The sequence below is a fragment of the Neofelis nebulosa genome, chromosome 2, assembly GCF_028018385.1.
Source record: "Neofelis nebulosa isolate mNeoNeb1 chromosome 2, mNeoNeb1.pri, whole genome shotgun sequence".
In the NCBI taxonomy this organism is placed as follows: domain Eukaryota; kingdom Metazoa; phylum Chordata; class Mammalia; order Carnivora; family Felidae; genus Neofelis; species Neofelis nebulosa.
This window is the reverse complement of record NC_080783.1, coordinates 202352654-202380573: the sequence shown is the minus strand read 5'-3', so window position 1 is coordinate 202380573 and position 27920 is coordinate 202352654. Positions and strand designations below refer to the sequence as shown.

The 27920-nt window shown below is 40.0% G+C and overlaps 1 long non-coding RNA gene across 2 annotated transcripts in view; it reads left to right on the top strand.

The window, feature by feature from the left end:
- The window catches only part of LOC131505213 (uncharacterized), a 40256-nt gene extending 16638 nt beyond the window's left edge, over positions 1-23618 (top strand). For both annotated transcript variants that reach the window (XR_009258315.1, XR_009258314.1), the window contains exons 5-6: positions 22926-23156; positions 23278-23618. This is a non-coding gene — a long non-coding RNA (uncharacterized LOC131505213). The remainder of the gene's footprint in view (positions 1-22925; positions 23157-23277) is intronic.
- Positions 23619-27920: the final 4302 nt, after the last annotated feature.

Below are 27920 nucleotides of genomic sequence, written 5' to 3'. Positions count from 1 at the left end.
TTATTAAACTTGATGTATGCTTTAGGCCTCTGATTTTCAGAAAAGTTACAGAACTGTGGATATAAAGTTGTGTGCTTCTTTTGCTGCCTTTGACCAGTTGTGTGATCAGTGAATGTCCTTTCTATGAAGAAAGAATGAAAATTTAGAAGGAAGAAAAGATAAAAATGGAAGGGGGGGGTTGTTTGTGGGAATGGAGAGGGAGGTAGGCAAAGTGTGAAATGGCCATAAAGCCAACTAATGAGTTTGAAGGCTTGTCTTCCAAGCATGAAAACAAAATGAGTCAGAATCTGAGAGTACCAAATCTAGTAAAGCAAAAGAAATTAGGCAATTGCTTCTAAAATGATATCATTATTTACTCTTTCTCAAAACATATCTGTATTATTTATTTTTAGCAGGAGAGGGAAAAAGGTTTTTCTAAGAATTAAGGTCTAGTGAATAACAAACCATGGAAATAAGTTATTTTTTGGAGTTAGAATTTTATAGAATCATTTACTTTTTTTTTTTTTATAGAATCATTTTATAGAATCATTCGTTCATTTACTCAACAAATATTTGTTGAATGTGCCTGGCACAATGTCAGTTCTCATCGGTGAAAAAAAAAATAATTCCTATCCTTTAGGATAGAATAATAGGAATGATATCCTTTAGGATAGAATCATTTCTATGAAAAGATTTATGCACATTACAAAGAGCATATAGAAGAAGTGTCTTTTTGTTTTTTTTCTTTGCTTGTTTTTGAGATAAGGTAGTCTTCTTTGAGTTAAGTCTTGAAAATAAAAAAAGAGTTTGCCTAGTGAACAGAGGGAAGCAAATCCTGGCTGCGGAGACAACACATGAAAAAACACAGGAATATGATATAGGAGGGTACATTTAAAGAACAGCAAGTAATTTGGTATATTAAAGATGCCAATCATTTATTCCATGCCCATATCCCCTTGTTAGGAACCTGCCCTTCTCAAAGCAATTGAATGTTCTGTATACTAAATGACCTTAGAACCCTGGCCACAAGAGTAGGAATAGGCCCTTGACTGGAGCTAATGAGATTTTCTCTTGCAGAAATAAAGTAAACTGAATGGACTTCCATTGTTACTGATGATAGACTATGTAATTCAGGTCAACCCTCTTACTGAAGACAGCTAACCCAGCTGGACGCACATAAAAAGCATCCTCCAGAAGCATCTAATAACTAACTAACAAGATAGTGAGGAATTACTGGGCCAACATTTTGGATAGATAAGAAATTTGGAGTGATGAGCCTGACACTCATGCTGCTTTTGTCTGGTAGCATTTACTACATTTACTAGTTCAGGAGGCATACTGTCAATCCAAGCTGCACTTTTGGCAGCCTTGGGAGCTGATGGGGACAAAAGTTGGAGTCCAGGGTCCATAAAGGGTTGTAACCCTGACATTTTACCCTCTGCTTTGGCTAGGAGTTTAAAATGCTGCACTGCAGGGGCACTTGGGTGACTCAGTCAGTTAAGCGTCCTACTTTGACTCAGGTCATGATCTTACAGTTCTGGGTTCAAGCCCCACATTGGGCTCTGTGCTGACAGCTCAGAGCCTGGAGCCTGCTTTGAATTCTGTGTCTCCTCTCTCTGCTTCTCTGCCTCTTGCACTCTGTTTCTCTCTCTCTCTCAAAAATAAATGAACATTAAAATAAATAAATAAATAAATAAAATAAAATGAAATGCCACATTGTAGGTGTAAGGGAACACCAGAAGGAAACTAATCCTCATATTGCAGGCTGACTTCATATCATTTAAGTGGCCCCGAAAAATCTCAGGGCCTGAACTTATATTAAGTTGGCCCTAATTGCTAGTAGCAAGAGTAAATAAAAATCCTCTTTAAAGAAAAATATAATCATCCTCAGCATCAAATTATTTAAAAAAAATTTTTTTTCAAATAGAGTGTTCCGGAACAGAGATAACCAGGCAAACAAGGAGATAAGACACCATGAATAAGGAGGAGAAATAACAAATAATAGAAACAGACCCACAGGGATTGATTCTGTATGTTGCAATCTTTAGACACAGACTATAAAACAACTCTCTGAACTATGTTCAAGGAGATAAAAAAACCAAACTTGAAAAACTTGGCAGACAAGTAGAAACTATAAAAAGTGGCATAAAAAAATAGCAGATTTGTAAATGAGCAAAATGGTAACTCAAGACTAAGATGATGGTGAACACTGAGATTTGTAAGATCAGAGAGACTCCTACCCAGTGATCTAGTTGGTCCATTTGCAAGTCCAGGAAGAAATACAGAGGAAAACAGAAGTGAGAAAACATGTGACTGCAAGGAGAGAAAGATGCAGAGAGAATAGCTACCTGACTTTTTCAGTTCAGCCTCTTCCCACTACGAATGATACCACAATAAATATCTTTGTACACATATACTTATGCACTAGTTTTTTATTTCTATAAAAAAGATCCTATGTGTTGCATTAAAAGAATATCTTAAATTTTGACACCTCTACATTACTTTCCAAAAAGGTCATAGTGATTCTCATTTCCCCCAGCATTGTGTAAGAATCCTCATCTCTTCACATCCTTTTCAATACTGAATGTTATCAATGTTTTGATATACTGCCAATCTGAAGAGTTAAAAATGGTATCTTTAAAAGTCTACTTTGCATAAAAACAGGCATGACCAATGGAATAGAAAATAGAATCCAGAAATAAACCCTTGCATATATGGTCAAATGATTTTTAACAAGGTTGTCAAGACCACTCAATGGGGAAAGGACAGTCTTTTCAACAAAAGGTAGTGGGAAAACTGGACATCCACAAGCAAAAGACTCTTACCTTACACCATATACAGAAATTATCTAAAAATGGATCAAAGACATAAATGTAACTACTAAAACTATAAAACTCTTAGAAGAAAAAACAAAGGAAAGTCTCCATGTCATTGGATTTGGCAATGATTTCTTGGATATGACACCAAAAATACAGGCAACAAAAGAAAAAATAATGATAAGTTGAACATCAAAATTAAAAGCTTTTGTGTATCAAAAGATACTATCAGCAGAGTAAAAGGCAACCCATAGAATGGGACAAGATATTTGCAAATCATATACCTGATAAGGGATTAATATCTAGAGTACATAAAGAATTCCTACAAATCAACCAAGAACCAAACAACCCAATTAAAAAAATGAGCAAAGGACTAGAATAGTCTTTTTCCAAAAAAGATATACAAATGGCCAACGAGAACATGAATGATGCTCAACATAATTATTCATTAGGAAGATGCAAATAAAAACTCCAGTGAGATATCACTTCACATCTCCTAGGATGGCTATAATATAAAAGATAATAACAGTTCTTGGTAAGAATATGGAGAAATTGGAACCCTTATATATTGCTGGTGGGAATGTAAAATGATGCCATGTTTTAGAAAATAGTTTAATGGTTCCTTGAAAAACTAAATATAGAATTATGACTTCAGGAGCTTAGAGAAGAGAAATGGAACCGAATTATAAATTAGGTGGTCAATGGCAGTACTTAAAGCTATGTGACTAAATGGGATCACCTAGGGCAAAGTATGGATAGAGCAGAAAAGAGCCAAAGGCAGAGTCAATCTTCAAAAGTCAGAGGAAGAGGAGGATCCAACAAGATGATTGAAGTGTGACTAAGGAGGCAAGAAGAAAACTAGGAGAATGAAGTATCCTACAAGCCAAGAAAAGAAATGACTTCAAGGAGGGAGTAGTTGACAGTGTTGAATACTGTTGAGAGATTAAGATGAGGGTGGAGATATGCCCATTGGATTTGTCTGGCAAGATAGAGGTTATAATGACCTGGACAAGGTAGTTTCAGTAGAATGGCAGGGACAAAAACTATGTTCGAATGGATTAAAAAGAGAATGGAGATGAGAAAGTAGAAACAGCAAATAGAGACAAATGCTTTGAGTAGTTTTGTAAAGAAATAGGGTGATAGGACAGGGAAAACTTAGAAAAACAATTTTTTTACATAAAAACAAAATTTTGGGAGTGCCTTGCTGGCTCAGTTGGCAGAGCATGTGACTCTTGATCTCAGGGTTGTGAGTTCAAGCCCCAACTGGGTGTGGAGCCTATTTAAAAATAATTTTTTTTTTTTTAATTTTTTTTTTCAACGTTTTTTATTTATTTTTGGGACAGAGAGAGACAGAGCATGAACGGGGGAGGGGCAGAGAGAGAGGGAGACACAGAATCGGAAACAGGCTCCAGGCTCCGAGCCATCAGCCCAGAGCCTGACGCGGGGCTCGAACTCACGGACCGCGAGATCGTGACCTGGCTGAAGTCGGACGCTTAACCGACTGCGCCACCCAGGCGCCCCTAAAAATAATTTTTTTAATAGATTACATTACATGGTACAAAATGATTTGTTTACAGTGAAAATCTCATTCCCCTACCTTTCCCCCAGTCACTCTGTTTTCCTCCCTCATTTCAATGTTTCCAGTCTCTTACAAATCCTTCTGGAAATATTCTCTGTATATACAAGCAAATATTTACATATATTTTTTTCTACCTTTCCTCCTTTTAAACAAATATACAGATGATAGCTCACTATACGTACTGTTTCTGTTCCTTGCTTTTCTACTTATCTACTTATCTTGAAGATTGTTCTGTATAGATATACAAAAAGGTCTCCCACTTTCTTTATTTATGGTTGCATTATGTTATTACACAATAATTTATTTATTCAATTCCCTAGTGATCTTACTAATGAATATTTAGGTGGTTTCCAATCTTTTGTTATCACAAACAAAACTGCAATGAATGATTTTATACATGGGCCTTGTCATATGTGTGGAAATATATATCTGTAGTATAAAATTACTTAGAATTGCTGAGTCAAAGAGTGAGTGCATTTGTGAGTTTGACAGAGACGGTGCAAAACGTTTCTATATAATTTGTACCAGTATATTTCCTACCAGCAATGATGAGAAGGCGTTTCCCCATTCGGTGTGTTATCAAGTTTTTTTATCTGTGCCAATCTAGTAAGTGAAAATGGTTTCTTGTTGTACCTTTAATTTGCATTCTTTTATTTTGAGTGAGGTTGAATATATTTTCAAAAGTTTAAAAGCCAGTTGTATTTCTTTGAATTGTCTCTGCCATCCTCTTGCTCATTGTTCTGGTGAGTTGTTGGTTTTTTTCTTATTCATCTGTAGAAGCTCTTAATACATCAGGCACTTTAACCCTCTGTGATAGGAGTTGCTGGTATGTCTTTTCACCTTATTTACGTTGTTTTTCTCTCCAGAAATCTTTAATTTTTACATAGTTGAATTTATCTGAGTTTTGTATCATACTTTCAAAGCCTTCCTTGCTCCAACAAAAGTTTTTTTTCTTATAATTCCCAGAAAAAAAATTTAAGTATGGGTAAGGGGATACTAGAGCATGTTTACATGTTTTCAATAGAAAGGGAGGAATCAGCGATGTGAGAGAGATTAGGGAGAACTTCAGGAGCAAAGTCCAAGACTAGGCTAAAGGGGATGGGATAAGGGGCCCAAAGGAGTTGACTAGCCTTTAATAGGAACAAGGACACTTTCCCTTTGTCACAGGAAAGAAGACAGAGAATAGGAGAGCTGGTGGAGATAGGACGGTCGATTTGGGGGTGAGAGAACGAGAAAGTTCCCATCTCATCGCCTTTATTTTCCCAGTGACATAGAAGGCAAATTCACGAGCTGAGTGCAGGGTAGGAAAGGGGTGTTAAGGTTGAGGGAGAGATGAAGATTTAGAAGGTTTAGAGGCCTTGTTGGATTAGATGTTCTAACTTCTGTTCATTTCTGCTCCCCTCGAGCAAAATACCATTGGTTTGAAACTTTTATTGGTACAATGATTTGACCTGATGAAATGACGTGGTTTCTCTTTGAAACCTCCTTAGAGAATGCTTCATGTGATTAGGTTAGTATCATATGGATGATACTAGTAGTAGTATCATTTGTATCACTATTAATTTATTAGTGTCAGTAGTAGCAAATGACTTCAGTGTGCTGTGCGTGGGTTCCTTGTTGGGTGAGCTTGTTTGCAAGAGGTGTTTGGGTTCACTCTTCAGATGACAGTCGAAAGCTTCTCTACAAATAATTCATGTTCTATACTTACCACACAGCTGCTAAGAGCTCAACAGTTCAGGCTTCGGTTACTTGCCTTCCCTTTGTTCACCTGGCATTTATATGTCCCTAAAAAGAGAATTTGATTGGGTTGACTTGCCATTATTCACTATTGAGCGCTGCCTTTGAACACTGAGCTGTCACTACTGCCTGAGTGGCAGTTGGCTAGGGTGTGTGTAGCTGCCTTTGGTTTGCGTCTTAATCAGCTGTGATGGCAAGGTCTGTTTCATTCAAAACAGGTTGTATGAGTTGTAGCCCTTGAAGAGGAAAGAGGAGTTTGGATCACTTTGTCTAGAAGGGGGCCATGTACCTGGCAAGCCCAGATGGTTACAGGGACTCCTTCAACCCTTGCAGCAAATCGTTCAAATCCTTTGTCTCAGTAATTAATTCTACTTACGGAAATCTAACTTAAGGAAATGATCATTAGGAGGTAGTTCAGAAGAATGGTTAAGAACACACAGGCTTTGGAGTCAGATACACTTAGAAGTGAATCCCAAGTGGTGATGTTGAGTGTCTCTGGAGATTTATACCTTTGTTCCTCAAGCCATTGTTATGCAGGTAAACACACGTGCGCGCACACACACACACACAGACACACACAAATATCTTCATTTTGATACAATTCACATACCATGAAATGCACTCATGTAAAGTATACAATTCAATGATTTAAACATATTCGGAGTTGTGTAACCATCACCACAATTGATTTTAGAATATTTTCATCATCCCCAAAAGAAACCCCCTGTTCCTTAATCACTCCCCACCCTATAGAACCCTACACAATCACTAATCTTTTTGTCTCTATGGATTTGCTCTATGGACTTTTTGTATAATGGAATCATACAATATGTGGTCTTTTGTGACTGGATTCTTTCATTTAGCATAGTGTTTTCAAGTTCATTCATGTTGTAGCATGTGTCAATACTTGATTCCTTTTTATTGCTTAATAATAATTCTGCTGTCTGAATATACCACTTTCATTTATCCGTTCATCAGTTGATGAACACTTGGATTGTTTCCATTTTTTGGCTATTATGAATAATACTTCTGTGAACATCCATGTACACTTTTTTTGCATACAGATTTTTGTTTGGATATATAAATATTACATACATATATATAAACATTATATATATTTTATATATTTATATAAGTTTATTTATTTATTTTGAGAGGGAGAGTGGGGGAAAGGGCAGAGAGAGAGGGAGAGAAAGAATCCCAAGCAAGCTACATGCTGTCAGCGCAGAGCACGAAGTGGGGCCTGAACTCATGAACCATGAGATCATGACCTGAGCCGAAACTGAAGAGTTGGATCCTTAACCAGCTGAGCCACCCAGCTGCCCCAGACATACAGTTTTATTTCTCTTGCATATATACCTAAAAGTGCAATTGCTAGGTTATAAGATAACTCTGTTTAATTTTTGAGCAATTGCCAAACTGTTTTCTAAAATGCTGTATCATTTTACATACCTATCAGCAATATATAAGGGTTCCAATTTCTCTGCATCTTCACCAACACTTGTTGTCTGCTTTTTTGATTATAGCCATTCCTAATGGGTGTGATTTGATATCTCATTATGGTTTTGATTTGTATTTTTCTAATGGTTAATGATGTTGAGCATCTATTCATATGTTTAGTGGTCATTTACATATCTTATTTGGAGAACAATCTACTTAAATCCTGTATCCAGGGGCGCCTGGGTGGCCCAGTCCGTTAGGCCTCCAACTTCAGCCCAGGTCGTGATCTCATGGTTTGTGAGTTTGAGCCCCGCATCCGGCTCTGTGCTGACAGCTCAGAGCCTGAAGCCTGCTTTGGAATCTGTGTCTTCCTTTCTGTCTGCCCCTCTCCCACTCATGTTCTGTCTCTCTGTCTCTCAAAACTAAATAAACACTAAAAAAAAAAATCCTGGGGGCGCCTGGGTGGCTCAGTCGGTTAAGCGGCCGACTTCGGCTCAGGTCATGATCTCGCAGTCCTTGAGTTCGAGCCCCGAGTCGGGCTCTGTGCTGACAGCTCAGAGCCTGGAGCCTGTTTCAGATTCTGTGTCTCCCTCTCTCTGACCCTCCCCCGTTCATGCTCTCTCTCTGTCTCAAAAATAAATAAACGTTAAAAAAAATTTTTTTTTTAAATCCTGTGTCCATTTGAAAAAAAATTGGGTTGTTTTTGTTGCTGTTGAGTTGTAACTTTTTAATATATATTCTGTATCCCTCCCTTATCAGATTTGTAAATATTTTTCCCATGTTGTAGGTTATTTTTTCACCTTAAAATTTTTTTAAATTTTTTCACTTTTTAAAAAATAGTTATTTTTTTAAACATTTTTACTTAGAGAGAGAGACAGAGCGTGAGCGGGAGAGGGGCAGAGGGCAAGGGAGACACAGAATTCAAAGGAGGCTCCAGGCTCTGAGCTGTCAGCACAGAGCCTGATGCAGGGCTCGAACTCACTAACCATGAGATCATGATCTGAGCCAAAGTCAGATGCTTAACCGACCGAGCCACCCAGGCGCCCCTATTTTTTCACTTTTTTTAAAAGAAGATTTTATTTTTGGGGGCGTGCCTGGGTGGCTTGGTTGGTTGAGCATCCAACTTTGGTTCAGGTTGTAATCTCACAGTTCATGAGTTTGAGCCCCACATTGGACTCACTGCTGTCAGTACAGAGGCCGCTTCTAATCCTCTGTCCCCCTCTCTCTGCCCTTCCCCTGCTCTCTCTCTCTCTCTCTCTCTCTCTTTCTCTCTCAAAAATAATAAAGAAACATTAAAAATAAAAGATTTTATTTATTTATATTTTTGTGGCACCGGGGTGGCACAGTTTATTAAGTGTCTGGCTTTTGGTTTAGGCTCAGGTCATAATCCCCTGGTTCGTGAAATCAAGCCCTGCATCTGGCTCTGCACTGACAGCTTGGGGGGGGCCTGCCTGGGATTCTCTCTACCTCTCTCTCTCTCTCTCTGCCCTTCCCTGCTTGTGCATGTGTGTGCTTTCTGTCTCTCAAAATAAATAATAATAAACTTAAAAAAAAAGATTTTAGGGGCACCTGGGTGACTCGGTTGGTTGAGCGTGCGACTTCAGCTCAAGCCCCACATCAGGCTTGTTACTGTCAACCTGTCAGTGCAGAGCCTGTGTCAGATCCTCTGTCCCCCTCCCTCTGACCCTCCCCCGCTTGTGCTTTCTCAAAATTAAATAAATATTTTTTTAAAATAAGAAAAAGAAAAGCTATCAAAAATATTTTATTTTTAAGTAATCTCTACACACAACGTGGGGCTCGAACCCACAACCCTGAGATCAAGAGTCGCAAGCTGTACTGAGCCGGCCAGGTGCCTGGTCTTTTCACTTTCTTGATGGCATCTATCATTTGCCATGAAAAGCTTTAAATTTTGATATAGTCCAAGTTATCCATTTTTTCTTTCGTTGCTTTTACTCATACTGAATTCCTCTTCTTGGTCTCTCTTGAAAGTACCAGCCTTTTGCCCTTGCTACTCCAACAAAATTGCACTTGATAAAGTCACCAGTACCCTCCATATTGTTGATCCAGTGGTCAGGACTCAGCCTTCATTCTTATTTGACCTCTCACCCCCTCCTTCTTGAAATACTATGCTTTATTCATTAGGCTTCCATGATACTACACTCTCCTGGTTTTCTCCTCATCACTCACTAGCTACTCCTTCTCAGTCTCCTTTTCTGCTTTTCTCAACAGTTACTCTACTGGTGATTTCATCTGATGTCTTTATGTCTATATTGTCTATATGCTGAAACTCCCTAACTTATATTTCTGGCCCAAACTCTCTGCCTAAAACATTCTTCCCCCAGTTATCTGCACTGCTTACTCCCTGCTATAGACTGAATTTTGTCCTCCACCCAGATTCATATGTTAAAGCCCTAACCCCCCAGTGTAAGAATTTGTTGGAGATAGGGCCTTTATGTAATTAAGGTTGAATAGGTCATGAGGGTGGGGTTCTGATCCAATAGGACTAGTGTCCAAGTAAGAAGAAACACCAGAGAGTCCTCTCACTGTCTCTTTCCGTGTGCACACACCCAGGAAAGGCCATGTAAGTATCTAACAGGAAGTTTACCTTTGGCAAGCCAGGAAGAGAGCTCTTATCAGAACCCAGCTAGGGGTGCCTGGGTGGCTCAGTCGGTTGAGTGACCGACTTCGGCTCAGGTCATGATCTCACAGCTCGTGAGTCCGAGCCCTGCATTGGGCTCTGTGCTGACAGCTCAGAGCCTGGAGCCTGCTTGGGATTCTGTGTCTCCCTCTCTCTCTACCCCTAACCCACTCACATTCTGTCTCTGTCTCTCTCAAAAATAAATAAACATTAGAACCCAGCTATGAGGACACCCTGATCTCAGATTTCCAGACTCCAGAATGTGAGAAAATAAATGTCTGTTGTCTAAGCCCCCCAATTTATGGCATTGTGTTATGGCAGCCTGAGTTGATTCATAAACTCACTTTAGATTTTTGTTCCATGTTTCCTTCTCACCGAGGTATTTCTTCATTGTCTTGTTGAAAGTCACAAGCTTGCCTAACGTTGCATTCTCTTTCCCCCTTTCCTGTTTTATGTCATCGGGCAGATATTCTACCTATATTTTAATTATTTTTTTATAATCTGTCTCCCACCACTAAAATGTAAGTTTTTATGGGTAGAGTTTTTTGTCCACTTTGTTTACCTCTGTATCCCTAACATCCAAAACAGTACCAGGGAAATCGTAGTTCTTTAAATAATATGTTTTTTATTAAAAACATTTTTCATGTTTTATTATTTATCTTGGAAAGTGAGAGAGACAGAGCACAAGCAGGGGAGGGGCAGAGAGAGAGAGAGGGAGACACGGAATCCAAAGCAGGCTCCAGGCTCTGAGCTGTCCGCCCAGAGCCTGACGCGAGGCCTGAACTCGTGAACCGCGAGATTATGACCTGAGCCCAAGTCGGCCACTTAACCGACTGAGCCACCCAGGTGCCCCTAAAAAATATCTGTTGAATGAATTATTGCCATTGAAGCTTGAGAATTTATGATGAAATTGGATATATTAAATTGAAACATAATGAAGTTGGCTACTTCTGTGAAAGTTGTAATTCAGGCCTTCGTGGTTCCTTCTCAGGAACTGTTAATTAACAGCTTTGTCAGCTTTATCAGTTAACAAAGCTCCTTCCCTATGACCACTGCAATGAAAGACTCTTGGTGACAAGCCACAGTTGGGGCTGAGATATTTTTTCTATCAACATCATATAACCGGAGCCCAGTCGTAGAGCATCGTGCTTGAATATTCCATTCGAACACAGGTATATGTTGGTGACTCCTCCGACTTTGTTAGGAGGCCCTCTTCAAAGCTGTGTCATCCATCGTGGGTGTTGCTATGCCCTCCCTTTTTGGCGATCTAAATGAAAATGTTTTGGCATGGGAGTACTCTCAAAGATCAGGTTGACTGTTGTCTTTGACTCTTTACCAGGGTCTATGTTTTATAGACCAGGGTCATGGTACTTTGGCCATTTGAGACACATTTTTGTTATTGTTTTGTGGCATTTCTTTGTATATGGCATGAGAAGGTGTCAACAGAAGGATTACTAGTGAAGGATAATTCCATCATTGTTTTGAGGCTGGAACTCTATACAGATACATTAATGTGAATAAGTTATATTAGAAGCCACTGCAATAGAACTGAAAGTAACAAGAGAAAACTAACTGGTGCAACTTTCAGTCATCCCTAAATCAACTGATACTCTTGCTAGTTTTAATTAGTATGTATACTGATTATGTGATTTGTATAAGCAGCTTTAGTTGAAGTCAGGATAGATCATTGATCTGTTCTGGTATAACATGAACTTTAGATGTACTTTTTCCACTGAGAATTGACTTTTTTTGTTTTAATTTTATTTATTTATTTTTATGAGAGAGTCTGTGTATGCAAGTCAGGGAGGGGCAGAGACAGAGAGGAGAGAGAATACCGAGCAGACTCTGCACTGTCAGTATGTGGAGCCTGATGCGGGGCTCAAACCCATGAACCATGAGATCATGACCTGAGCTGAAGTCAGACGCTTAACCAACTGAGCCACCCAGGTGCCCCGAGAATGGCTTTTAAAAAAAATGTATTTATTATTTTGAGGGAGAGAGAGTGCGAGTGGGGGAGGGGAAGAAAGAGAGAAGGGAGAGAATCCCAAGCAGGCTCCATGCTGTCAACGCAGAGCCTGATGCAGGGCTCGATCCCTTGAACCATGAGATCATGACCTAAGCCAAAATCAAGAGTCGGACACTTAACAAAATGAGCCACCCAGGTGCCCCCCACTGAGAATGACTTTATTTTTTTTTATTTATTTTTTTTGAGAAAGACTTTAATAGTTCTCTTGTAAGTTTTCACAATAACATAAAATAAAAATTACTTTAGTTTAATTTTTTTTAAGTAAGTTCTGGGACACATTAGTATTTATACTCATGGCCATTTATAAATATTACTGTAAATACTACATACAGTCTCAAGGCATTTTGCTCTGAACTTTACTATTGCATGTATCATGAGTTATCCAAATCCTATTATCACTTGAACTTTCTGGTATTTTGAATGGCATTGTCTTTCAAGAGAGCCCTTCTAATTGTAGAATCTTGGATTTGCTGGTTTAGCATAAACAGCAATTGACTAGTGTGTGGATCCAAATGTCTTATAAGATGTCAACTTCCTGTGCTCTCTACCTGCTGAACTGGGATGGGATTTGGACTAAAAGGTGCTACTATCCTTGCTCTGATTTACTGTCTCTCTGAGTAGGACCTCCTATTTAAATTTGGTTTGGTCCAGGGACGCCTGGGTGGCTCGGTTGAGCATCCAACTTCAGCTCAGGTCATGATCTCATGGCTCGTGAGTTAAGCCCTGCGTCGGGCTCTATGCTGACAGCTCAGAGTCTGGAGCCTGCTTCAGATTCTCTGTCTCCCTCTCTCTCTGCCCCTCCCCTACTCATGCTCTGTCTCTGTCTCTCAAAATTGAATAAACATTTAAAAAAATTAAATTTGGTTTGGTCAGGGCACCTGGGTGGCTCAGTCAGTTAAGCATCCAACTTTGGCTCAGGTCATGCTCTCGTGGATTACGAGTTAGAGCCCTGCAATGGGCTCTGTGCTGACAGCTTGGAGCCTGGAGCCTGCTTCAGATTCTGTGTCTCCCTCCCTCTCTTTCTGCCCCTCCCCTGCTCACGTTCTCTTTCTCTCTCTGAAAAATAAATAAAAACATAAATTTTTTTTTTTAATTTGGTTGGGTCAAGAGGCATTATTTATAGGGCTTCATTTTTTAATTCAATGTAACTGATAATACTACAACAAAGCAAAGAATTCTGCCAACTGCAATACTAAGTGATATGGCACAATCTCAAGTCTTGACTCATATCGTGGAAAGTCTACCTTTAGTCATTCCACATGATCACTTAATTTATCACTCGGCAAGCGTTTATTGAATATCTTTGTGATGGGCACTGGCAAATGTTGGAAATACAAAGGTGATAAACTAAAGTCCCTGCCCTCATGGAGCTCACAGATGGACAACTCCTATTTGATATGATAGTGCCACAATAGAGGCACATAAATGTTTTCATCCTACGTGAAGGATGATTTTTGAAAAGACACCATTATAAACATGTTTTAGGGATACAAAATGTTGGCAGCCAATTACTCTTGGGTTTAAGATTCTTTATTTTATTGGTTATTATTTATTTACTAATATATATATATAATATATATATATTATATATATATATATATATATATATAATATATATATATTATATATATATATATATATATATATATATATATATATATATATATATTTGAATGCCTCCTGAATGCTGGGAGTTGTGCTTAATGAAAAGTTAGATGTGGTCTCTGCCCCAGTGAAGGAGATAGACAGACATTGAACAAGTATAGAATTAGATATTTTAAGTGAGTGTTGTTGTTTTTTTTTTATTTTTTTTTAACGTTTATTTATTTTTGAGACAGAGAGAGACAGAGCATGAACGGGGAGGGTCAGAGAGAGAGGGAGACACAGAATCGGAAACAGGCTCCAGGCTCTGAGCAGTCAGCACAGAGCCCGATGCGGGTCTCGAACTCACAGACCTCGAGATCATGACCTAACCGAAGTCGGAAGCTTAACCGACTGAGCCACCCAGGCACCCCTAGATATTTTAAATACCAGAAGAAATGCTAACAAGGTGTTTTGAAAGACTATAGGGATTTTACGCAGAATGAAAGCCACTTAGCATATTGTATGTTACCTATTGCTGTATAACAAATAATTCCCCAAATCATCAGCTTAAGACAATTATTAACATTATCTCATATAGTTTTCAAGGGTCAGGATTTCAGGAGTGTCTAAGTAGTGTAGCTCAGAATCTCTCATCAGTCATAGCTCACAGCCCACATCCCTACTTCTCCCTCCTCCTCACACAAAGATCCAAAGCAAAACTTTGAAGGGTGAATTATTGATCTCAGTTGACTTTTAGTTAAACTGAGTTTGGGGCCCAACTTTGATGGGTTGCAGGATCTGAAGAAAGAAGAGCCCTTAGAATCCCAAACCTCTTTACCACAACGAACACCAGATGTTTCACATCTTCTAGGTAAAAAGGTAGTAGGTGTACAGAAGGCCAAGTAACAGACAAAACTGTAAATCTGAAAATTTGAAGGAAAAAAAGTCAAGGGAAAAAACCAACCCCAAGGGTGGAATCATGGGACAGTATAGCTAACTGGGTAGAAGCAGTCTGGGCAGAAATGAATACAATAATATATATGAACATATACATTACATAGCATAAAACTTACCTAAAGCAGAAGCAGAAAATGGAAGAAAATATGAATTAACTGAGGCAAACCAGAATTGGTGCTTGTCACAATTAATGGGATAAGGAAGAAAAAATAAAGAATTAAAGGTGCCCAGGTGGCTCAATCTGTTAAGCATCTGACTTCAACTCAGGTCATGATCTCGTGGTTCACGAGTTCAAGCCCCACATTGGGCACTCTGCTATCAGCGTGGAGCCTGCTGACAGATCCCTGAGCTCCTCTCTTTCTGCCCCTCCCCTGCTCTCTCTCTCTCTCTCTCTCAAAAAAAAAAAAAAAAACATAAAAAAAAAGAATTAAAGGCGTCACAAAGCTGCTAGAAATATTAAATAAAAACTCAGAAAAGCACAATTCTCATTGTCATTTATTCATTAGGGGACCATGCCATTGGTTAACAGAACTTGTGAATAGCTCCCCTGATTTAAGTCATCTCATATATCTTCACAGAAGATCCTGTCCCTTTAAACCACATTGACCCCTCTACATGTCTTCCAGTCACAGGTGTTTTAGAAAATTGCCTAAGATTATTTCTTCTTCTTCTTCTTCTTCTTCTTCTTCTTCTTCTTCTTCTTCTTCTTCTTCTTCTTTAAAGATTTACTTATTTATTTAAGTCACCTCTATACCCAACATGGGGCTCAAACTCACAACCCTGAGTATATGATTAAGAGTCATATACTCTTCCAACTGAGCCAGCCAGGTGCCCCATCTAAGATTTCTTCTTATTGAACTACTTCTGTACTTGTTTTCACCCAAATCTCAACACTATATTCCACCAATGCATTATTTGCCTTTGCACTCTGGAGGGGGTGTTCATATCCCTGGCCAATATTTGGCCATTTGGCTTTCCTGGGGTGGCTTTAGGTCTGCTCTTATGGAACCTAACCCTGGACTTTAAAAGATTTGGCCTTTGGCTCAAGCTGGGTTAGTCCAAGTTATCCCTAACCCCTCCTTCAGAGGAAGATTGTAGCAACTGGAAAGAAGCACTTCCACTTTATCTTCAAATAATAATTGCTGATTATAGACACGGCTGGTTGGTTACATTTATTGCCAATACATCCATGGTCAAGTTGATCACAATGACGAGAATACATGCTGAATACCCTCTTATCTCTCAGCAATGGTTTTAAGGAAGGCAATTTGGCTTAATAGAAAGGATGAGGACTTTGAGAGTAGCTTTCTAGGTATGGGAACCAGAGAGAGAGAGGTAGGTTGAGGTAGGGAGATGGGCACCCCTAGTCCTTAACCCTTATTCATCCAGGAGCACCCAGATTCCCTATACCTCCTTCCCCTCAACACACAGGCACCTGAAGTTTCCTCTGCACACTCCTGTCAGGCCACTACTGATCCAGAACAAGCTGGACCAGATGTGCCTGAGACAGAGTTTTGACCATGCAACTGAGGTGAAATCCCTATAAGAGAGAGTAAAACTGGGGTGCCTGGATGGCTCGGTCGGTTAAATGTGCGACTCTTAATTTCAACTCAGATCATGATCCCAAAGTCGTGGGATCCAGGGGCACTGAGCACGGAGTCTGCTTGGCATTCCCTCTCCCTCTTTCTCTCTCTTGGCCCCTCCCCTGCTCTTGCTCTCTCTCAAAATGAATAAATAAACATTAAAAAAGGGCAGGGGGAGCAAAGCAACAATATGAAAGGAACCCAAGTCCTTGATTGACCACGTGGAGTAGAGCTGCCTGCGGTCCAGGATCTGCCAGACTGTTACTGGACAAATAAACGTCTGTTTTCTGTTTTCTGAAAGAAAAAATTAGAAAATCCAGACTTTTGATTCAGGATTGGATTTGAATATCAGCTTTTATACTTACTATTTCTTTTTTATTTTTAATGTTTATTTTGGAGACAGCGAGAGCAGGGGAGGAGTAGAAAGAGGGGGACAGAGGATCTGAAGCGGGCTTTGTGCTGACAGCAGAGAGCCCATGTGGGGCTCGAACTCATGAACCACGAGATCATGATCTGAGCTGAAGTCAGAGGCTTAACCGACTGAGCCACCTAGGAGCCCCCAGAATACTGGAGTAAATAAAAAGGAAAATTGAACTGCCTTTGAAAGTCAGTACTACTCACTTTTAGGAAAGACTCTCAAATTCAAAACCTGTTTGCTCTTACTTTACACACAATGCTAATAAATTTGGTTATCTGGTTTCCTAGGATGCAGATTAGGGAGAGGATTACCAAAGCTAGGCACCCAGGAAGTCTCAAGAGGTACTATCTAATATCTTAACAAAATAGGGGGCAAAAAGCCAGAAAGAAAATTATTATTATGGAAGCAGCCCAAGTGTGCATTGATAGATGAACGGATAAAGAAGATGTGATGTATATATAATATATATATATATATATATATATATATATATTATATATATATATGTATAATGGAATATTACTCAGCCATAAAGGAGAATGAAATCTTGCCATTTGCAACAATAAGTAGATCTATAGAGTATAATGCTAAGTGAAATAGTCAAAGAAAGGCAAAAACCATATGATTTTACTCATATGTGGAATTTAAGAAACAAATGAACAAATTAAAAACAAAGAGATAAACCAAAAGCTGACTCTTAACTATAAAGAACAAATTGAGGGGCGCCTGGGTGGCGCAGTCGGTTAAGCGTCCGACTTCAGCCAGGTCACGATCTCGCGGTCCGTGAGTTCGAGCCCCGCGTCCTGCTGTGGGCTGATGGCTCGGAGCCTGGAGCCTGTTTCCAATTCTGTGTCTCCCTCTCTCTCTGCCCCTCCCCCGTTCATGCTCTGTCTCTGTCTGTCCCAAAAATAAATAAAAAACATTAAAAAAAAAATTAAAAAAAAAATAATAAATAAAAAATAAAAAAAAAAAGAGTACACTTATCGGGGCACCTGAGTGGTTCAGTTGGTTAAGTGGCCGACTCTTAGTTTTGGCTCAGGTCAGGATCTCACAGTTTGTGAGTTTGAGCCCCATGTCGGGCTCTGTACTAACAGTGCAGAGACTGCTTGCGAGTCTCTCTCTCTCCTTCTCTCTCTGCCTCTCCCAGTGCTCACTCTCTCTCTCTCTCTCAAAATAAATAAACTTAAAGAAAAAAAAAGAGTACACTTACCATGATGAGCACCGAGGAATATATAGAATGGTTGGATCACTATGCTGTATACCTGAAACTAATATAACACTGTATGTTAACTATAGTGGAGTTAAAATTAAAAAAAATAAACAAATAGAAGCACCTGGGTGGCTCGGTCAATTAAGCATTCGACTTCAGCTCAGGTCATGATCTCACGGTTCGTGAGTTCGACCCCCGTGTCGGGCTCTGTGCTGACAGCTCAGAGCCTGGAGCCTGCTTCAGATTCTGTGTCCCCCCTTTCTCTCTGCCTCTCCTCCACTCACACTCTTTCTGTCTGTCTCTGTCTCTCAAAAATAAATAAACTTAAAAAAATAAATAAAGTGAAGATTAAGAATGTAAAAAAAAAAGAAAAGGAAAAAAGAAAATTATTAAAAGGACATGAATGAACACAAAAACACACCAACCTTGGATCATTTTGGGTAGACTAAAAAGCCTAGCATATTTCTGTGTTTCTCAAAGATGCATTACTTTGCCCTCGAGTTCTGAATGCTAATAATGACCAAGAAAATAAGATACATTTTGAGAATGCAGAAATCTATTTTATTTAATATAATATTTCATTAAAGGCAGATTTTTAAGCATCTGCTACTTAAAGGGATTACTTTCAATTATTTAGAAAACTGATTCAGACGGTTATATTTTTCAAAGGTGTGGATAAGTGCAGCTTTTCTGAATTGTAATAGCAAAGTCAGAGTAAATACGCACCAGTTTATGTTGACAGGTCTTCTAAATGTGTCTTTAGATCTGGTTGGTTGCTTTGACCCCCAAGCAAGAGAAGATAAATAATGCATTCCACTACAAGCTGACTAACAGTAAAAGTTTAACAAGCTCCCATTGGTATGCCCAGTTCTGCGAGAGACAAAAAGAGTAGAAAATAGAAAAGGTATGTAACACCCTGTTCTAAGTTCCCAAGGATTAAAGGATGGTCATGCAAACAAACCCCCAACATAAATCATTGATGCAGCTAAATAATATGAAACTATATAAATTAACAAAGATTATGTATAAGAACAATTTCTAAGCAACGCCTGATACATATAAGCTATCAGCTAAGAATTCAGAAATATGAAATCCATTACCACCATGGTTCTTAGCCTTTGTGATACCTCGGTGGCTCTCAGGGTGATTCAAGTGTCAAAGGAAGTTGAAGGTAGAAGGTTCTGCAAGGCTACCAGCCAGGACCACATCAGTCCATCTGCTTTTCTTCCTTGATGTCCAAGACAGCAAGGTCTTTCTTGCCTGCTTCAGTCCCAGAGAGCAGGGTTCATTAAGACACACAGAGGGGGATGGGGCACCTGGGTGGCTCAGTCAGTTAAGCGGCCGACTTCAGCTCAGGTCATGATCTCGTGGTCCGTGAGTTCGAGCCCCGCGTCGGGCTGTGTGCTGACAGCTCAGAGCCTGGAGCCTGTTTCAGATTCTGTGTCTCCCTCTCTCTGACCCTCCCCTGTTCATGCTCTGTCTCTCCCTGTCTCAAAAATAAATAAAAAACGTTAAAAAAAAAAAAAAGACACACAGAGGGAATCAGCCAAACACATGACGAGTCTATTACGGCTGCAGTGTACCATTATATATCCTTCTCCACGTTCTCTCGTGCAAAACGCCTTGAGAACTGGATCCTTGTCTGCCTTGTGTACGGCACAGTTCTGGAGGGCAGTAGGAGCCAAACATTTCTTGAATGAATATGACAGAGTGGCAGTGAGAGCTTGAGGTACCTGAAGCGTGAGTTTGGAAAGCCTGTCTCAGGAATAAGGCCATGACCGGGGAAGTACGGGCTACTCAGGGAGTATGGGGTAGTGTGCAACAACCTGTAGCCAAACTGTCCACCCCAAAATGAACTCCGGCAAGGTTCTAAATCCAGCCACGAGCATCTCGAGAAAGTGTTTTCGTTACTACGCTGATTTTTCTCTGGGACCGTTAATTTAGGTCTCATATCAATAATTCTCCATTAAAGAAGACTATCTTGATTTGGGAGAACAAAAAAAAAAAAAAAAAAAAAACTCTTCCTTGTCCTGCTTCTCAGTAAGGCAGAATGTTTAAACCGACTCTCTCTCTTTTTTTATGTACATATTTTTTTATTTATTTTTGAGAGAGAGAGAGAGAGAGAGAGAGAGAGAGCATGAGTGGGGGAGGGGCAGAGAGAGGGAAACACAGAAACCCAAGCAGGCTCTAGGCTCCGAGCCATCAGCACAGAGCCCGACGCGGGGCTTGAACCTATGAACCTCAAGATCATGACCTGAGCCGAAGTCTGACGCTCAACCGACTGAGCCACCCAGGCGCCCCTAGACTGACTCTCTTCTTTAAGAAGTAACTTAGTGAGTCCAAATGTCTAAGTGTACCACTGTGGTGCTGCTGGAAGCAAAAGAGAAAACAATCCAGGTCGAAAGGAAAGGGGAGAGATGTTTAGGTTCCCTATTCTGCGAAGAATAACATAGGGAAACGAAAGTGAAGCGAGGAGAGGAAGAGCAAATGGTGGCTGAAGAAACAGCCAAGAGAATCAGGAAGAGAGATTGCAAAATCATGTCCCCCTTCGCCCCAAGTGCATTTGCACTTGTTTCTTTCTCTGCCTCTTGGTTGTTTGAAGGTACCAGGCATGTGTTCCCACACGGCACACCCTCGACCTCTCCTGGTCACACTCAGTCATGAGTCACAACCTTCCTTGCTGTGGAAACAGCAGAGAGCAGGACTCTGGGGAGGAAGACAGTGCCTGACCCAGTGTCCACTACTTCAAGAAATGGGCATAAGGTGGCAGCACTCGTAGTGTGCCCGCAGGTGTTGTGGAGAGAAACTTGGCCAAGGGCCAGCTGTCCTTGAGCTGCCAAATCCCAGGGAGAAGATGGGCAAAGGGAACTCTGTTAAAGACCTCCTTATTAGGGTAGTTAGTAATGGGAAGAGAAAGGCTTTTCCTACAGGAGCAGTGGCACTCAGGAGTTCCATAGGGAGGACTGGGTGATGGGTCCCCTGGCCTGGCACCCACACATCTGTTGAAAGAATAACTTCCACTTATGAGGAAGGATTAAGATGGATTGATGAACAACATGGATGAACTCTGAGAACATGGTAAGTGAAAGAAGCCAATCACAAGAGACCATATATTGTATTGTGTTATATGAAATGTCCAGAACAAGCAAATCTGTAGAGACAGAAAGATTAGTGGTTGCCTAGGGTTGGGGCTGGTGAGAATGGTGGGGGCGGGGGGGGCGACAGCTAAAGAGTATGGGGTTTCATTCTGGGGTGATGAAATGTTCTAAAATTGATTGTGGTGATGGTTGCACAACTCTGAGTAAGCTAAAAACAATTGAATTGTGCGCTTCAATGGGTGAATTTTAATATATCCCAATAAAGCTGTTACTAAAAAAAAAAAAAAAAAAAAAAAAAGAATGACTGATGAACATTTGGTTTAAAAACAGAAAGGAAAGGTAATAATGTGAATGGATTCTTACCATTCTCTCCCTCCCTGGTCTTAGGAACAAAGATGACTTCAGTGTGGGTGAGAGGCATCCCTTTTTCTGGAATCATCCATCTCTAAGACAGTGCCACTTACACTTTAATTTGTATACAAAGCACCTAAGGATCTTGTCAGAATGCAGATTGTTTCAGAAGTCTGAAATAGGGCCTGAGATTGTACGTTTCTAAGAAGCTCCTAGGTGATCCTGAAGCTTCTAGTCTTAGAAACACATTTTGAACTGAGAGACTCTAAGACATCCAAAGAAATTATGTTTATTGTCTGATTGGGATCAGTAGTATGCCAGCTCTATACTAAAGTTAAAAGACCAATTAAATAGTTTTATTTTGACCTCATACTTGATAGTGGCATTAATATGTCTAATGGCATATATATATGCATGGTGATGTATCTAATAAAAAAAATAATACTGGTATCTTGAAAAAGTACATTACCAAATACACTATGGCATTTACTATCTATTTTTATTGAAAAGTCAGGACTTGGAATTTGGAAGAGAGCTAGGTTTGAATCCTGACTCTGGCATTTACAAGCATCATGGCCTGGATTGCTTAATCTATCTGAGCTCCAGTATCTTTGTTTATATTTGGAGATAATAATATCTATCTTAGTGGATTTTTGTGAGCACTAGAGGCTAGATGGCATGCACATAGTGGTCACTCAAGAGATCACTATTATTGTCATCAAAAGTGTATGAGATGGGAGGATCTATCCACCTTTCTTTTTCATGTCTGTATTTCTCCGTATTTTCTTCTAAATCCATCCTAAATCCTGAAATTTGGGTTGTGTAAGAGATGCTTCTGTATGAATATTTTTCTTCATCCATTTGAAGAAGGCATTGTTGTTTAGAGCTCTAGTAAAATCCATATGGAATATAAAATTTTTCATACATAGATTTGTGCTTTTAACAAATTCATTCTGATATTAAGGAATTCAAAGTAGGGGCGCCTGGGTGGCTCAGTCAGTTAAGCATCCGACTTCAGCTCAGGTCATGATCTCGAGGTCCATGGGTTCGAGCCCCGTGTCAAGCTCTATGCTGACAGCTCAGAGTCTGGAGCCTGCTTCAGATTCTGTGTCTCCCTCTCTTTCTCTCTGCCCCTCTCCCACTCACCCTCTGTCCCTCTCTCTCTATCTCAAGAATGAAATAAACATTAAAAAATTTTAAGAAAAAAGGAATTCAAAGTAAATTTGAGGTATTCAATAAGGAACTTTGGCCTCCTTGATTCTTTTTTTTTTTAAGTTTTATTTATTTAAGTAATCTCTACACCCTACATGGGGCTCGAACTCACGACCCCGAGATCAAGAGTTACATTCTCTTCCAACTGCACCAGCCAGGCGCCCCAGTCTCCCTGATTCTTATGTGTGAGGCTGAAATAATTCAACAACAATGATCCCTACTTTCATCAAAAAAATTTTCAGACTGAGTTACTCAATTTCATTTTAGGGCCTCTGTTATTTTCCTTTTCCTTTACAGGTACAGCATGCAAGTTCTTCTAATACCTGGCCCTCGGGGAAGCCTACAGAGAGAGGCGATTTGGAAAACCCTGTTTTGGAACAGAGCTCCTCCTTAATAGCTCCCCATGGAAGAGGGATTCCTGCTACAAATGACATGACATCATTGGCACAGGGCTTGGGCTGGAGCAAAGCCTGCTGCTTCTTCCTTCTTGAGACTCTGACCTTGGAGGTTCATGGCCTACAGCCCTAGGTGAGTCTAGGTGCCTTGTTCCCCCATGTTACACTCGGGCTATTCTCTGGAAGTTACAGACATATAAGAGGCTGCCCCATGTCTTTATTTACTTTTCTTTTCATATTCTTCTGACTTTTAGGCCGACTTCATCTCCTTGGTTTTCCTGGTTTCTGGAAGAAAATGTGGCAAACATTATCACTGGCAAGTTCATGCCATGCAGCCTTAGCGAAATTTGTTTCTCCTTTTTTTTTTTTTTTAATACTTTTATAAATTTAACCTCTTGCCAACACATTTCTATCACCGTGTACTCAGCCTTACCTATATGAAGGCCTAAGCAGTATGGAGACAAGAATTTGTTTTCTTCTCTATTTGATTTTTAAATTATAAATGACTCTAATGCTGTCAACTGGTAAGTGTGTAGAGTTTAAGGTAAACATCACTCCAACTTTTATAAAGTTTAGGGTTTAAGATAAACATCACTCCAACAGCAAACTGGTTTTGAAGATGCCATTTAAGAAAATCCATCTTGGGGCGCCTGGGTGGCGCAGTCGGTTAAGCGTCCGACTTCAGCCAGGTCACGATCTTGCGGTCCGTGAGTTCGAGCCCCGCGTCAGGCTCTGGGCTGATGGCTCAGAGCCTGGAGCCTATTTCCGATTCTGTGTCTCCCTCTCTCTCTGCCCCTCCCCCGTTCATGCTATGTCTCTCTCTGTCCCAAAAATAAATAAAAAACGTTGAAAAAAAAATTAAAAAAAAAAAAAGAAAATCCATCTTATAAACAATTCTCTTGAACACATGTTTTCACATTTGGAAAAGAAAACAGGAGTTTCTTTTTAAAATTTTTTTTTTAACGTTTATTTATTTTTGAGACAGAGCATGAACGGGGGAGGGTCAGAGAGAGGGAGACACAGAATCTGAAACAGGCTCCAGGCTCTGAGCTGTCAGCACAGAGCCCGATGCGGGGCTCGAACTCATGGACCGCGAGATCATGACCCAAGCCAAGGTCGGCTGCTTAACCAACTGAGCCACCCAGGCGCCCCGAAAACAGGAGTTTCTACCTGCTCAATGTAGCTTTGAATATTTAGGATTTCTTCTAGTAACTGTTCTTTGCATCATTGCTACATGAGGTGCTCAAAAAGACTGAGCTGGAGACACCAGTCCCCTGAAAGGAATAACCACACGCTCATGGAGTGAGGAAGTGCTAGCTGCTGGCTGGGGACTTCCCAGGACACTAATTTTGAAACCCTCCAAACACTGATCTAAAGATCAAATTCTTGTCTTCAATAGCAAGGATCAAAAGGGTGGAAGGCTGTATTCTGTTTCCTCATCTAGCACCAGGATTCTGTTGGAGAGGTGCAATTAAACGGACTCTAAGTCCGGCTTGTTCTTTTCGCCCTCATCTGTCCAATTAAGGACATTATTTGATTTGGTGCATCTCAGCCATTTGTTTTGGTGGATAGTTGTTTCTCTTCTTAAAAAGATCAAAGACCATTCTAAACTCAGACTCAGTCAAGTAGGTAGAACAAATACCCCATCATTCTACGTAACTGCCGTAGCAGCACTGGGTTCCGATCCATGCAGGAGTCCCTGTTATGATCACCGTTATGGACAGGCGCCTGAGCTTTGAAAGCAGCTGTGTGGCATAAATTGTACCTCATGGACACTTTCGTACTATTTAGTCAGAGTCCAATTACCCGATGTGAAAGCCTATGTGACATTGAGACAAAAAGGAGAGAGAGAAGAGAGAAAAAAAAGGAGGAACATGAGAAGTTATCCAAATTCACTTGTCTGAGTTCTCACGAGGGGAAAAGAATGACTAAAATATAACCTGCATGTAAGAGCATTAGTAATATTATTAATAATAATAATACCTTTGATAACTAGGCCAGTGATCTCAAAGTACTTTTAACATTCATCATTTTCTTGGTACTCACCAAAATCTCAAGGACCTGTAGAATGGGTATTGCCATGTCTTAAGTTTTTCTTTATTTCTCTTTTCTCTTTCTTCATCAACTTTCTCTGAAAATGAGGGATCTTGACCTGAGTGCTAAGAACTTATAAGTTTTGAGTGAAAAAGGCCTATACTATTTTGGAGGCATGTCTTTCCTCTTAAGTAGACATTAGCCTACAATGTACTTTATAGGAGGTACAAAGGTAGGATATATATAATGCTGTATGGCACAGCAAAATAATTGTCAAAGGGCCTCCCATTTATAGTAAACTGAATGAGAGAATTGATATCCAAAATCAAAAAGTGGAAAATTCTAGACTGGTTTCAAAGCATCACAGAGCAGCGATAGTCATTTGCCTCATAGAGAGCCTCTGCTCTGATGCATCTGAGCATACATAGTTCATCTGATTCGATTTCGTGAGTCTAAGATTGATCATTACAATTTATAAACGAGGATAGCCATTTGGAAATCTGCCTTAAAATGAAAGTCCGGACATTTGTCTCAAATATTGAGATAGCTCTCAAACTATAGGCTCTTTGCCTTGAATATTAGGTAGGTCATCCTCCTTTAAATCTTGTCTTTCCCTAGTTCATCCTCCATCCCCACTCATCTCCCAAAAGACCTTGACCAGAGTTTTCATCTGTCTTTGTAGTACTCCATTCCTGTAAATTCCTTCTCCATGTTTTTGTTCTGTTTCACTTAGTTTGGAAAATGGCAGTGTAGAAAATGTTTGGTATAACTCTAATGCTGGCTGGCATCTGTGATCTCTTAAAAGAATTATATATACTGTATATGTGTGTGTGTCTATGTGTGTGTGTTCTGTGTTTGAAGTACAGAATTAAAAACCTCAAATAAGGCAGAAAACAAACGTGCCTTATTATCCAGATCCCCTCCATGTTTCTAGCTGTTTAGAAAATGTTTCTCCTGTTGTTCCTGCTAAATATTTCTCATTTTGGCATTGCACACCAAAACCTAGCGTCAGTGTGTGTGTGTGTGTGTGTGTGTGTGTGTGTGTGCGTGCGCGCGCGCACGTGCGCGTGCAGTAGAGATGAGGGAGGTAGGTCAGGTAGCATAATGTGCAACGGTGAAGAACTTACTAAATTAATTAATCTTCAATTAGCAGATCACTGAGAATATGAATCACAAGCAGTCAAAAGGTGACGTCAGTGAACGGTTAGGGCTCGGCATGACTGTTCCTGTTTGTTATTGCATTTGGTCCTAGAGCTCTTGCTATGGCAAGGCTGTCCTATGGGTCTTACTGTGGCACTTTAGAAATGTCTACACCAAACATAGCATTAATAAGTATTCCAGGAGATAGTTAAAGCAAGGAGCAAGGTACTTAATGAAGTTTATAACCATGGCTTTGGAATAATCTTATTATTAGCAATAGTCATACTATTAATTTCTAGTTGGAAGAATAACATGCTCACAAGATTTCTGAGCCTCAGAAGAGGACCCGTTTTGGTGGGGATTGGGTCAGAACAGCACATGCAACTCAAGGATTGCTGAAGAAGGGCAGGTGCATAGGGTAAGCCTGCTTCATTATGAAAGGCGAGTATTCAAGGGGGAAAATGAGTGCCCTTGATCTGTGGTATTTGGTTATGTTTATAAAAATGGTTTCTGTCTAACCTCTCCAGTATCAGTTACAAATTGTGCTAGTGATGGATTACTCAAAATCTCCAGTAGCCAATCAGGATTACTTCCTTACCTCTAAGTTTTTTTCCTAGAGAAGATCTTTTTGAAAGCCATGTAGTATTCCAACTCTCCTAGGATTCCATTTTAGAAACACCGGCTGCTAGTTCATAAAAAACCAGAGAGTAGGTGTGGAGTCAACTATCACACTTCTTTCCTAGAATACTTTGGACTTCCAACTTTAGCTGGTTGAAGGGGAAACACAACATCAGCCATAAACTCCAGTTTTTGTTGGACAGAGTGTCCATATTTTTAGGTAGCTGTGGCTGATTAGGAAAAAAAAAAAATGAGCTCTCAGACTTTGTTCTGAGGTCGAAAGGGACCTCACATTTTTTTAAAAAAATGTATAATCTATATCCTGGTCTTAGTGTTTGGGGCAAAAATAGTGCCTAATGTTTTATGGCATTGTGTATTCTTTCGTTTGAGTGTATTTTGTGGATGGACTCTATTGATGAAAATACACTGTAGTAGAGAGGATTGTGTGTATGTGTGGGTGGGGTGGTGGGTTCAGCAGTTTTCTCAATGGCCTGTCAGATAGGTTCAATGAAGTATGTTGGGTTATTTCTCCTTTGTCTCCTGTTCTCTCCCTCCACAGCAAGACTGGAAGAACAACACACTTGTACACAGGTTTCCAATAGTATCTTTGGAGGGGTAGGCCAACGAGAACCAACCTGGTGGTCTCCACCCTCCAGCCCCTCTGGGGGCTTCTGAATCCAATGTTGTTCAATTTCGGGGCAGAAAATGATCATTTGATAAAATGCCAAAGCCCACTGTGATTTTTTTTCCCCAGGCAGCTTGCCTTTGGTGTCATTGGTGAGTTGTGCATTTCACTGGAGTGCCACAACACTACCACTAAAGTATTCCACAGCTCACTTTTTTGTTTGGTCAACTTTTCTTTTATCTTTGGAAGAAGCCATTTTCTTTCTGTAGGGAGGATGGTTGAGTTGAAATTCTATTAAAGCTAGTCAGAATGCTTTCCCTTAGGGGACATTCACTTCCTGTCTTATGCCTAATAGGTTCCTTTGGATTTTCTTTGATTCTTACATAAAAAGCCTGGGATGATCACGCCGGGAGTATTCTCTTGAGGTGGCTGTGTGGCAGAGAGCAGGCAGAACATTTGCTGTTTTAGCCTTCCATCCTG